At 38.3% G+C, this 12649-nt stretch overlaps 1 protein-coding gene and 1 pseudogene across 1 annotated transcript in view; both read left to right on the forward strand.

Moving 5' to 3' along the window:
• LOC146477179 (astacin-like) overlaps positions 1-12649 on the forward strand; it is a 211470-nt gene that overhangs the window by 119649 nt on the left and 79172 nt on the right. The window lies entirely within an intron of this gene.
• On the forward strand, positions 2574-4283 carry LOC146477190 (uncharacterized; annotated as a pseudogene).

Genomic DNA, 12649 nt, shown 5'->3' on the forward strand with positions numbered 1-12649 from the left:
ATTTTGAACGTATGATTCTGTTTTGTATCAGCTTCTTCCTTTATGGCCAATGCTCTGGAAGGAACACAAGAGCCACTTTGGTATGTGTTGTGTGTCACTTTTGATTATTTCGACAAAAAGGTTCCGCTTAATGCGTCATTTTCAACTTTCCTCTTGGCGCTCCATTCCGAGTTGAAAAGACATGGGATTTAAATCACATACTAGTAAATTGTGAGCTTGAGATGTCCATTTAAAATGCTTTTTGTTCTGTGTCTCCCTGTATTGATTTCCTTTGCCGGACGACAAATACACGGAATCTACACAAGAAGCTAATAACGACGATAAAGGTATATGGCACCTCTTCTCGGATCACGCATATGCAATGGTGGAAGCCACAAATGCATCACGACAAGACCGACCAATAGGTTTTAAAGCGACGGTCTTGAAGCTACAAAATCTTTGAATAAAATTGTTACTTTTTGTAATTTTCAATGTGATGCTCTTTAGCTGGCCAGGAACAAAAACTCCAAAAACATGAAAGTTATAGAGGCAATAGATACAATGACATCAAAGAGCCCAGCGCCTTCAACCTAGGAATTTGTTATGAATATGTTGTCCTCAAGAAAACTGAATAGCGAGCGGAATTATTTCCATTCTTGCTCCTTTATAGTTACCGCAAAAGCATATTATACATTGCAGATCAAAGGTCAGTAAAACTCATTATATACCTTGGCGTCTTCAATATTGCTGTATACTGGATCCCACGGGATTATGTAGGGACATTTTATGAACAATATACACATTGATAGAAGCATTTTTTTCAGTCATTGACACTAAAGCATACCGCTAAGAAAAGGAAAATCCGAGTTCTCCCAAATGAAGTCGAACCGATAACCCTCCGATTATCAGTTCAGTTACCCTACCACTGAGCTACTCTGAGTGACAACTGCAAAATTCATTCAACTATCATATCATAAAGGTAAATAAAGAGTAGGCACTTAACTTTGCCGGATCTATAGTTTTAGAGCTATATCAGCAAGATAACTCTGTTTGATCTATTAGGAGTTTTTGGCTGGATATTCAACTTGCAGAGCATTTTAACAAACCGAAACTTATCTCCCAAATTGTCTAGCTGCCTTTTGCTTTCCCCAAATTTTAGCTGACCTTATTTCCCACTATAATGTCATTTTTTGTGCTTGCGAAACTGAGCCGAATACATGCAAGATATCGTGTAACCGCGTTGCATAAATTAAACCGCGACGAACGCGGCTGCACGGCTGAAGAAAAGAACGTGAATTAGATAAAGAAAGAGGATAGGAGAGAAGAAAGGTCCAATGGCACAAAGACGGGAAAAGAAAGCAAGCTTACAAATTATTTCTGCATTCACAAAGCCTTTGTGGATGCAGCTTACAGAACATTGACAAACACCAGAAATTCTTGGTCAAAAAGTTTTGCAAGTACCAAGTTGCTGCCAGAAGAATTCATATCTAGCATCTAACCATTAGAATCCCCGTTTTGTCCTCTGTTTCCATGAAATAATAATAATAATAATAATAATAATAATAATAATAATAATTATTATTATTATTATTATTATTATTATTATTATTATTATTATTATTATTATTATTATTATTATTATTATTATTATTAATTATTCATTATTATAATAATACTAACAATAATAATAATAATAATAATAATAATAATAATTATTATTATTATTATTATTATTATTATTATTATTATTATTATTATTATAAAACTAATCTCAAGCAGCTGAAATTGTTATTTACAAGTTAAAGGTTAAGAAAAGAACTATTAAAACCTGTTTACAATTCATTCCGATTTCGAGACTAATTTTCAAGCACAAAACGTTTTTAAAGAAAAAACAAATGTCATAATAATAATAAAAATAATAAAAAAACAACATCTTAATCAACTATTATTATTATTATGTGCAGTTGATAAACGTATGGATGCTAAAATAGAACCACATAGGGCGCGCAGTGTAACGTATGCGATCTGAAGGTGCTATAAAAAGAAAACTGCTGAGTTAAAAAAAAAATAGCGATAAAATATAAAAATCTTATAGACAATCTAAAGCTCTCTAATACTAAAACCACATTGAGCTCCTATGCTATTCCCTCAAGGAAGGTCAATTGACGGTAGTTTTGGAAGTTCTCACTATGTTGAGAGAACGCGAGATTGTAGCCTTCTGCATCCTTCTCAATACTTCATAACCCCTCCTGCCAAAAGCTTCCTCATTGTCAGGTCTACATCCCTTGACTATCCCCCCAGCACGTCAATGATGATGTTGCACTGTTCAACGTCATAGCCAGGGTACTGCTTCTTCAGCTTGAATCGCAGTGGCCCCTACTTGATCGTCTTCTCCTCAGACTTCTTTTCCCGATGCTCCATCCACGGACACAGGACATCTCTACAGCCCACACCATCTTATTCTTGTGGTCCACAAATCGAGTGTCCACTCTGTTGGCCTTGACGATTTATTATTATTATAATTATAATTATTATTATTATTATTATTATTATTATTATTATTATTATTATTATTATTATTATTATTATTAGCCATGCCCTGGTACTCGGTCAATACATCTATCATGATCCAGAGCTTAAGGATAAGCACACCAGGTGTTAAACAAGTATGGCTAGCCGACGACTCTGCGGGGGGTGGACAAATCGTGCCCTTGTATAATTGGTACAATCACCTGAGTCAGGAAGGAAAGAAGTATGGTTATCTAGTGAATGGACCAAAGAGCTGGCTGATTGTCAAGTCGGACGTACTTGCAGTTGAGGCAAAGAAGGTGTTTGGAGATGAGGTTAATATTACAACTGAAGGTCAGCGCCACTTAGGGGCCGTCATCGGATCTCAAGAGTTCAAAGATCAATATTGTCGGGAAAAGGTCCTTGGATGGAAAGGAGAACTCGAAGCCCTATCTGAGATAGCAAGGAGCCAGCCTCATGCAGCCTACACTGTTTTCACGAAGGGTTACAAATCCAAGTTTACCTATTTCATGCGCACAATAGAGTCGTTTGAAGATTACGTTGACCCTATTCAAGAGGCGATTGACGACTTACTCCTCCCAACACTATTCGGTCAAACGGAGCCCCTCTCTAGCAATCTGCGTCAGCTTTTTACTTTGACACCCGCTCAAGGAGGGCTTGGCGTACCTGACTTACGGTTTGAAGCTCCACAGCAGTTTGCTGCTTCTACGACAATAACAGCATCGCACGTAGATTCCATCACCAAACAGAGCACTTTTATGGTGGCAGGCGAGAGGTCCACGGAGGAGTTAAAAAGACAACATCAAGCTTCAAAAATTGCGTCGGTGAAATCGAGAATGGAAAGTATTGATTCCACTCTACCCTCGGATCTGCTGCGGTCAGTTAACCAATCGAGAGACAAGGGTGCGAGCTCGTGGCTTACCGCAGTACCTCTTGTCGATCAAGGCTTAGTGCTGAATAAACAAGAATTCAGAGACTCTCTGCGTTTAAGGTATAATTTTCCCCTGTCTGATTTACCAAGCAAGTGTGTTTGTGGGGAGAAGTATACCGTCTGCCATGCCCTGTCATGCCAAAAAAGGGAGGGTTCGTGGCGCAGAGACACGATGGCGTCCGCAACCTACTTACCTCTTTTCTTGGTAAGGTTTGCACCAACGTTGAAGTCGAACCACAACTACAACCTCTCGACAATGAGCAATTCAACCTCAGAAGCGCGGTGACAAGTCCGGAGGCAAGACTGGACATGAAGGCAGGGGGCTTTTGGTCTCGAGGAGTTACAGCATTTTTCGATGTCAGAGTAACGCATGTTAACTCCAAGTGTAACCAGGGAAAAGCAACATCGACAATCTTTAAAGAGCAGGAAGAGGAGAAAAAGCGGAAGTACCAACAGAGGGTGCTGGACGTTGAAATGGGATCTTTCACTCCCCTAGTTTTTGGAACCAACGGTGGGATGGGAGCCGACTGCAATTGCTTTCTCAAACGCCTAGCCGAGAAGCTCTCAGAAAAGAATGAGGAACCTTATCACATTACTATCACTTGGATTAGAACATTGCTTTCTTTTGAGATTTTAAGGTCGGTACACACATGTGTAAGAGGCTCCAGGACACCTTTCCACAAAATTCCATTTGGGGATTTCATTGATGACTGCCGCTTAAACGCTAGCCAAGCGTGTCTCCGCTAATTTTGGAAAGTGAATGATGGCGTGACGTTGTGAATTAGTATTTTAGGATCTTTTTAACAACTTTTTTTATTTCATCAAAATTTTAGTCTTACTATTGTTAAAAAAATGTGCTTGAAAATAGCTCTGTTGTGCTTGGAAATAGTCGCTTTTTTTTATCGAAATGAATTTTAAATATTGAATTGTAAATAGGTTTTGATAGCTCTTTTTTCTACTTTTAACTTGTAAATATCAATTTTGCTTGGAATATTATTATTATTATTATCACCACAGGGCGCGTAGCGTAACCTGTGAGCCAAGCGAAACTTAAAATAGCACGTGAATAAATCAATAAAATATAAATATACATATATAAAAAATATAAAATATATAAAAATATATAGAAGTTATAGTCTAAAAATATAAAATATATAAAAATATATAAAAGTCATAGCTGGTCTATCAATCTTGGTATAATATAACATTATCATGTTATTACTTTGAAAGTTCTTGCAATGTTCAGCGTCGCCGATAACACCACCTTCTACGTTCTCTCTAGGACTTGAGTAGTCTTTCGCCCAACCAGTGATCGCACACTAATCTCTGTCTCTTTCGACCATCCGCCTAGCACTTCCATGATAATGTTATACTGGTGCACCTCATATCCTTTATATTGCTCCTTCAGTTCCCACCTCAAAGGACCATACTTCATGGTTTTCTTCTCGCTCATCTTCTCTCGATTACTAATCCATGGACAACTAATCTCTATGGTCATGACTCTCTTATTACTATTATTATTATTATTATTATTATTATTATAATTATTATTATTATTATTATAATTATTATTATTATTATTATTATTATTATAATTATTATTATTATTATTATTATTATTATTATTATTATTATTATTATTATTATTATTATTTATTTGTTTTAAAGGTGTTTACATGGAGCTTGATTTCGCAGAATGCCAAGAACCACATGACCAGTAACCCCTTGACCTGGAAGAGACAATGGGCGTGGTTACCCAGGACACTTTTACAGTAGTAAATTGCCCTTTCACCACGAGAAACTGTATTTAGTAGTCTGACCGACGTTTCCCGAGGTAAATTTCCCGTGTTAAATATCTATGGATACGTCAAAAAGATCACACAAAGCGCCCAAGACGTTTAGCGTGGTAAGTTGCGATGGTGTTTTGATGCCCAACGGACAAGAGCCAATCACGACGTTCCGCTTGACAGCAAAAGTTTGTTTGCAAACTTCATTCGCGCCAAATGACAAACTCGTTTGCGCCGGAATGTATAACTGCGTCTTTGAGACTGTGTATATGTCGGAATTTCGGGCAATGCTGTGGGTATTTTATGTATTTCAATTGATTTCTCTACCTGTGTGCATGGTAGATTTGTACAATGGAGTTCTCTTTAACCGGCGATACCAGACAAGGGAATCTAACGAACATCAACCTGGACCGTCCGGCTTGGTAATCTATCCTGATCATCAGCAATGTCAGGAGTTTCACCTTAATTTATATACTAGCTAGTCACGATGAAAGTCCTTCTCGCAGTGAAAATCCGTCGGGTTCCTCAGGTTCTAGCTCAGAGGATGTAAACAAACGGTGGGTGGCGACCGAAGTCATAGTCCTTATCTCTGCATACAAAGACAACCAAGAAAATCTAAATAACTCCAAAAGTAGTAAGGGAGAAAAATCTGTATGGGAGAAGATTTTTGACACTTTTACTGAACATCGTGCGCTTTAGTTTGAATTTGTCTGGTTAAGACAGCAGTACTCTCTTGTATCATAGCAAGCAAACTCCTCCTTTGAAAATCTCCTTCGCATCAAGTATCGCATAAAAAGGTAAGCGGAAAGTCGTCGGCATGATAGCAAGAGAACGATAGATATGAGGGAGGCACGCTAATTCTCTAGAATCAAACTCCATGACTAAAGAAGTTGCGATTCAATTTCCTGCCAAATTTGCGTGACATTTGTTTTACCTTGGGAAATCGCTATTCGAGTGTAACCGCTGGAACCTCGGTATACTAAAACTCAAGTGTGATGTACCGCGGGAAAATTTACCACGGGAAATTCTGCGTGTAACTGCACCTAACGATACAAAGAATATAAGGAATATGTTCATTTAGGGTACATTTTGTACTTGAGAATTATCTGAGCCTCAATGCTGAAAATAATTTTAGGAGTTTGAAATTTACGATTTTAGAAAAACAGGGACGTCCTCAATAAGTAACAATAATAAGTAAACATTTATTCAGTACTGTCTCAAAATTTGACGGATAATGTAATGGCTGTGGCATTCCGTCAAACAAAAATAGAGGAAAGGCCAGTGACAGGCCAGAATAAGGATGACACTTAGTGATAATCTTATGACTGCTTTGTTTGACAAATGCTTTCTTTTCTTATGACTGCCTAAAATCAATTCAGACTTGAAAGGGTTCAAACCCATGACCTCTGAGAAAGCACAGGAGTGCTCTGTTAACTGCTCCATCGAGCCAACTGGGAGCTGGTCATTTCGTGAGATAATAATAAACCCACGAAGGATGAATAAATGAAAGAGAGATATATCAATTATCCTACACATGACCTGCGATTGAAATGTCGAAATATCTGCGTTACATATTTAACCAGCTATTTTGTTGCGTACATTCTAAGTGGTATTTTACGTCTTTTTGGTGTGACTTATTTTGTACATAGCTAAAAAAAGTCTAATGTTATTAAGTATGGTTGTTGCTAGAATGGATACTTCAAAACAAGGTTAGACACCTTATGATATTTTTTGCACAGCAACGCCTCGAATCTGAATCATTTGCTTCATATCTCCTATCTATATCTACAACACCAGCGAGGGTTACAGCTAAAGAATATGGTAATTTTTAACTTATTTAAGCACAGGCAGCCCAAGCTTGCGTCACTAGAGAGCATGTAATAATTAATCACTAGTGGGACGATGACCTTTATGTGCAAGCGGTATTGGGTTACAAGCAGCCGTTGAGAATTTAAACGCGTTATAAGACTAATAAAATATTGTCAATTCCGAAGCTTAAATAATCCAATATTTTAACTTTCATTCAATAAAATGAATAAAACTGACTTACCTCTGGTGTATTCTTGTGTGTTTGGGACTTTCTTTACCGTTTCGGGTATTCTTTGGAATCACTGTCATTCCGTTCAGAAGACAGAGTCAAGGCAGTACACTTAGATTTCGACAGTAAGCTACTGTAGTTCGCTCAGAGGCGGTTTGGACCTCGAAAATCCATCCGAGGGGTGATTTTTTTTTTCATGCACAATTAAAGCCTCATGATTTGCGAACCTCGGTGAGTGTTTCGTCGTCAAAAATCCCCACGCACTTGGCTGGAGATGAGCATTTTCTGCTTCATATTCCACAATCGCTTCTTTCCTTCAAATGCTGGTGATTTTATTTTGAAAATGGTAATGGGGCTTGGGTCCGAGGTCAAATTAGCTCTCTACCCGAGGTGGTACGTTATATATCAAACACAAGGAAGAGTGTTTCATCAGATATCCAAACACTGAGAAGTAGGTTAAAAAAACCGAGGCGTAGCCGATTTTTTTTAAACGACTTCGAGGTGTTTGGATATCTGATGAAACACACTTTCGAGTGTTTGATATGGCTTCTCAAATGATCAATAATTCTAGGAGAAATTCAAGGCTAAAGTTGGCAAAAGTTTATGGTAATTAGGATCACATATCCAAACCACGGTCACGGTAGTGATTTTCTTTGTCTTTTCCTTATGAATTATTAATGAGTTTGGGAAAGTCATTTCATGTACGGGCACTTACCCCATCACCATTGTTCCGTGCGACTAATGGCATAGCGAGGGGACGCAGGAGATGTGTACATGGAATGACTGTTACACGTTACCCAAACCCTAAACAATTTATAATCAAGTAAAGCCACGGGACTGAACAAATTCTAGGGCAAAATTTATAAAACTTGCGGCAGACATTAAAGCACCGTCACCCACCGTTTATTTTCAAAAACGTCCCTTATGTGCAGTGTTTTTTGCTGACAAATGGAAATATGCTCGAAAAACTCCTAGTCTTAAATGTGGTAATCACCAAAAATGTGAAAAAATCGACTGATCTCAGTACTTCCAATCATAAGCAAAATATTTGAAAAAGAACTATTTCTGCGACCTTATGGTTACTTGAGGGAGAAGTCTTTGCTTTCAAAAATTTCCATCAGGCTCTCGTGCTCTCCACTCAACTACCTCGGCACTGAAATGTGCGACGAATGGTATAAGAATATGGCCAGTGGAAAATATATATAAAAATATTGGTTTCCTCGGCATCGGTAAAGTTCAATCCATCTCGATAAAAGGAACTTTTTTGGCACTGGTCCAGTGGCTCATAGATTAGATGGTTTTGACTCTTATTTGACCAATAGACTACAATAATGGATTATAAATAACCAAGGAAACGATGGGCAGAGTTTCTCAAGGCTTCATTCCTGGTACTCTATTGTTTCTACTTTACATAAATGACTACCTTCCTAATTGTCTGCAGTTTGCAACATCCCTGCATCTATGCAGACGACACCCAAATATCTACGTCTTCATATGACGCGGCCGACCTTGTATACAAATTGATCATAGATGTAGAGAATATTCGCACCTGCATATCAAACTTTGTGTTTAATTTTTGGTAGACAGTGGCACTGGATTAACTTCCTTTGATGGGCATTGTTTGCAGCTTTGAGGCTCTTTTGTTTCTAGAACAAAAGCTTCAAAGAACCGACGCTTAGCAAATTTGCGACTGCGAGATTCAAAACCTTCGTTGATGACCAGTAAATAGGCTGCTGCATCCCCACTTTTCCAAAATTAGTCATTGCCCATCCAGATTCACTGTCATAGGCAACACAAAAATATCTCGTGAAACCTCACATAAACGTTTGGGTGTCGAAATTGACCCAAAAACCAACTGAGAGGACCGGATTGACAAAAAAAAAATGTATTAAGGCCAGCGGGAGAATTAGTGCCATCCGGCGCTTAAACCCGTTTGTCCCTCCTACCTTACTAGTCAAAATTTACGAGGCATTACTTAGGATATTGCTCCACTCTCTAAGATACCTGTGGCAAGGTCCAGAAGGACAGGTTACAAAATCTTCCAGTAGACGGAAGCTAGGGTTATAACTGGAGCAAGCTACGAAACACGCTAGGCACAAATTTTCATTGAAATTTAATGGCCAACCCTTGACGCAAGACACATGAGAGCAAGATTCAATTTTAAAGTAAATATTTAATCAACATGCTCCTAACCAGAATGGGAACCTGTTCCTAAAAGTCAGTGACACACATAACACTTCAAAAGCCTTAAAAAAATTTCTTAAGGACGGTGCCTACTAATACAGAAAAAAAGATCAGCTTCAGCCCATTCGATATTGTCTTTGGCGCAATTTTGTAATGGATGTTTTAATACAAAAGTTGTGGTCGCCAGGTTTTCAACATTGAAAGTATTTCTTCCGTTTTAGGAATCAGTTTAATTAACCCTCTACTTAACGAAATTGATAACTTTACGCGTATTTATCCTGATCCCAAAAGAGAGAATCGTTCTGATCATACTTATATTGCCGTTGAACACCTTGAATGGTTGACTGGGCTAATCGACAACAAACTCTGGCTCACAAACAAATAACTGTTTAGTTTCCGGCAAATGGGAAATCTAGGATTGACTTGCATTGTTATTATTGATAATGAAACCACTGTATGATCTGTTCTGTGTCCTTGTATGATGTTAGAATCTTAGACCTACGAGTTCAAGCCTTGGCTGATCAAAAAATATTCAACTTATAATGAAATTCTGGGTCTCGCTGTCGCCAGGTGTACCTTAGTTCATCATTATTCATAACGCTATAAGTAAAGGCGGTTAGATCAATATCTTAAAGTATTTCTGTAGGTTTTTGGCAGGCTGGGGGATTCCTTCCTTTCCTTTTGATGACTTGAACAAGATTAAAATCATCACCGAGAGGTCCGCCCCATATTGGGGGCATAAATTGTACATTTATTTGCATCCAATTTTGCAATAAGAAATTTGCCATCTGATATTTGATATTTGGATCCGTGTTTTGTGCCATGTTTGTCTACGCCATCTAGGCGGGCATTGTGTTCTCGATCTTGGACTTGTTATTTTATTTTATATTGAAATGCTATATTTTCCGGTGTGGACTATATCACTTAGCTGGACAGTACTTCAGTAGCTTTTGCGCTCAGTTTGGCCCCAGTGTGAACAAGTGAAGCCCATGCAATAAAACGGTCCTTTCATGACTTGTATTTTGGTTTAATTATCCTGAATGCAAAGCGCTACAATAACGTACTACATTTTTATTAACCCTGAAGTTACATAAAGTATTCAAGGTTTTCTATTAAATTTTTTTTAATTTATTATTATTATTATTATTATTATTATTATTATTATTATTATTATTATTATTATTATTATTATTATTTTTCATTTACTATACATCGAATAAAGGGCCTAAGGGCAGTAGCGAAATAAACTGAACACGAAAAATTCGAAAATAAAGGGCAGGCTCCGATTATTAGAGTAACTGTGATTTGAAGGCCATATTTTTGTTAAAAAGAATTCGGGCTGCGCAAAAAACTTCAAATATATAAACAGAATTCTCGATAAATGAAGAGTTTATATATTGATCTAAAACTACCCTGGGTACCAGAGGTTTTTTCAGTCGCGTGAGACGAGGAGCTTTGTGGCCGAAGACACGACCGGGTAACTTTGAAGACTCGTAACGGGAAGCCGCGCATGAAAAGCCTCTGGCACCCAGAGTAATCTAAAACATAACTCAGGGGTGTGAAAACTCGCCCCGGTGCGAGTTTGATACCGGTATGACATTGCGATTTCATACCGTGTTTACATGAATGGACAACTCATTTCGACCGACTTGATTGTGACGCCCAAGTGCCGCCATATTGGCTTGTATATCGAAGACTGCGCATGCGCTACCCGTTCTAGACTCCCAAGAGAGTGATTTCATGCCGGAGCGAACAGCCGTACCGCGTTTACATAACATCGGGATGAGTTTTCGTACCGGAATGAAAATCTCGCCCCGGTACAGTAACCGGGGTGAACTCGCACCGGTATCACTCGCTCCGGTACAAGATTTTGTGCTGGTATCATGTAAACGAATACAGAGCCATAAAAGGGAACTGGAGTGAACTCGTACCGAAATGAAAGTCGCGCTGGTATCATGTAAACACCCCCTTACTTACCTGGGGTACATTTTCAAAAGTTAATACATTTGAAGACTATGGCGCTTTAGGTAAATTGAACGTTCCCGAAGCCCATGAAAGCACCTGGTCGATTCGTTTATTGAGCTAGAAAGCCTCTCTTTAATTTACTTAATGTTGTTGATTTCCTGCCACAGTGTTCCTTAGTGACACTGCAACCTGAGTCTAAATTGAACGGTAATGACCTCACAACGTCGACGCCTACACACCGTAAACTCGGCCGGCCACGAATTTGCATTGCGTTACTGGATACAGTGACTCAGTAAATGGAATATTAACTTTCTAGATGTCACGTAATTTGCAAGTGCTGTATTTGTCACGTCACATGACATAATTTATTACGATGTTGTTTTTTTCCCAAGTTCAAGAAACGATGGAACATTCTTATGTAAATAGATTGGACCATCAAACAATCAGTAATCTATGAAGAATACAGAGATTATTTGGTTTATAAAGGGACTCTTGACGTGCTCCGGAATGCAGGACATTCCGTCGGCAAATTTGTTGACCTTAATGACGATGTCCCCAAGAATCTGCCAGCAATACTCCACCACAGTTTTAAGGTATGGTAAAATGGAATCGTAAAACTCTTGATTTAACGAGAATTGGTATCATTTGGAGTTCTCCGCACATGTTGGAAAATGTCATAGGAAGTGGCTTCCAAAATCACAGTTCCTTGATTAATCATCAGTACTGTGCCTCTTTATTTTTCCAAATTGCTAATGTTTGCTTACTTCAGGTAACTTGTGGGATCGGGGATGCTTTGGTGATCTAAAATTAAAGTAATTCTCTTTTTTCGGTATCTTGAAAATGAGAGGCTTTTTGTCTGTTGGTAGAAATGGTATAAGCTTTGTCGCCGTCGCGGTCGACGTCATTGTTTACATTTGCCTCATTAGCATATTTAAACAAACCACGAGTAAATTGATCTCACTCTTGGTGACCATGGTGAATATTAGAATGATATTTAGAATATGTTCGAAGATTTCATTAACTATAAAATTTAGAAACAATGTTTGGTTGGGAGCCAGCCATACATTCTTTGGAAAATCTTGATAATTTTAACGTTCGTTTTTCAAAAGCTTAACTGAGTTAACTCGGTAGTCACTCGGTACGGTGCCGTCGGATTTTTGGCGTGGCAAGGATAAACGAGGCACGGTATCAAAATTTGGGGGTGCCGTGCAGATTTTTCCCCTGCTAATAGGGCTT

This window comes from Pavona decussata, unplaced genomic scaffold (assembly GCF_977016875.1).
Source record: "Pavona decussata unplaced genomic scaffold, jaPavDecu1.1 SCAFFOLD_71, whole genome shotgun sequence".
Classification (NCBI taxonomy): domain Eukaryota; kingdom Metazoa; phylum Cnidaria; class Anthozoa; order Scleractinia; family Agariciidae; genus Pavona; species Pavona decussata.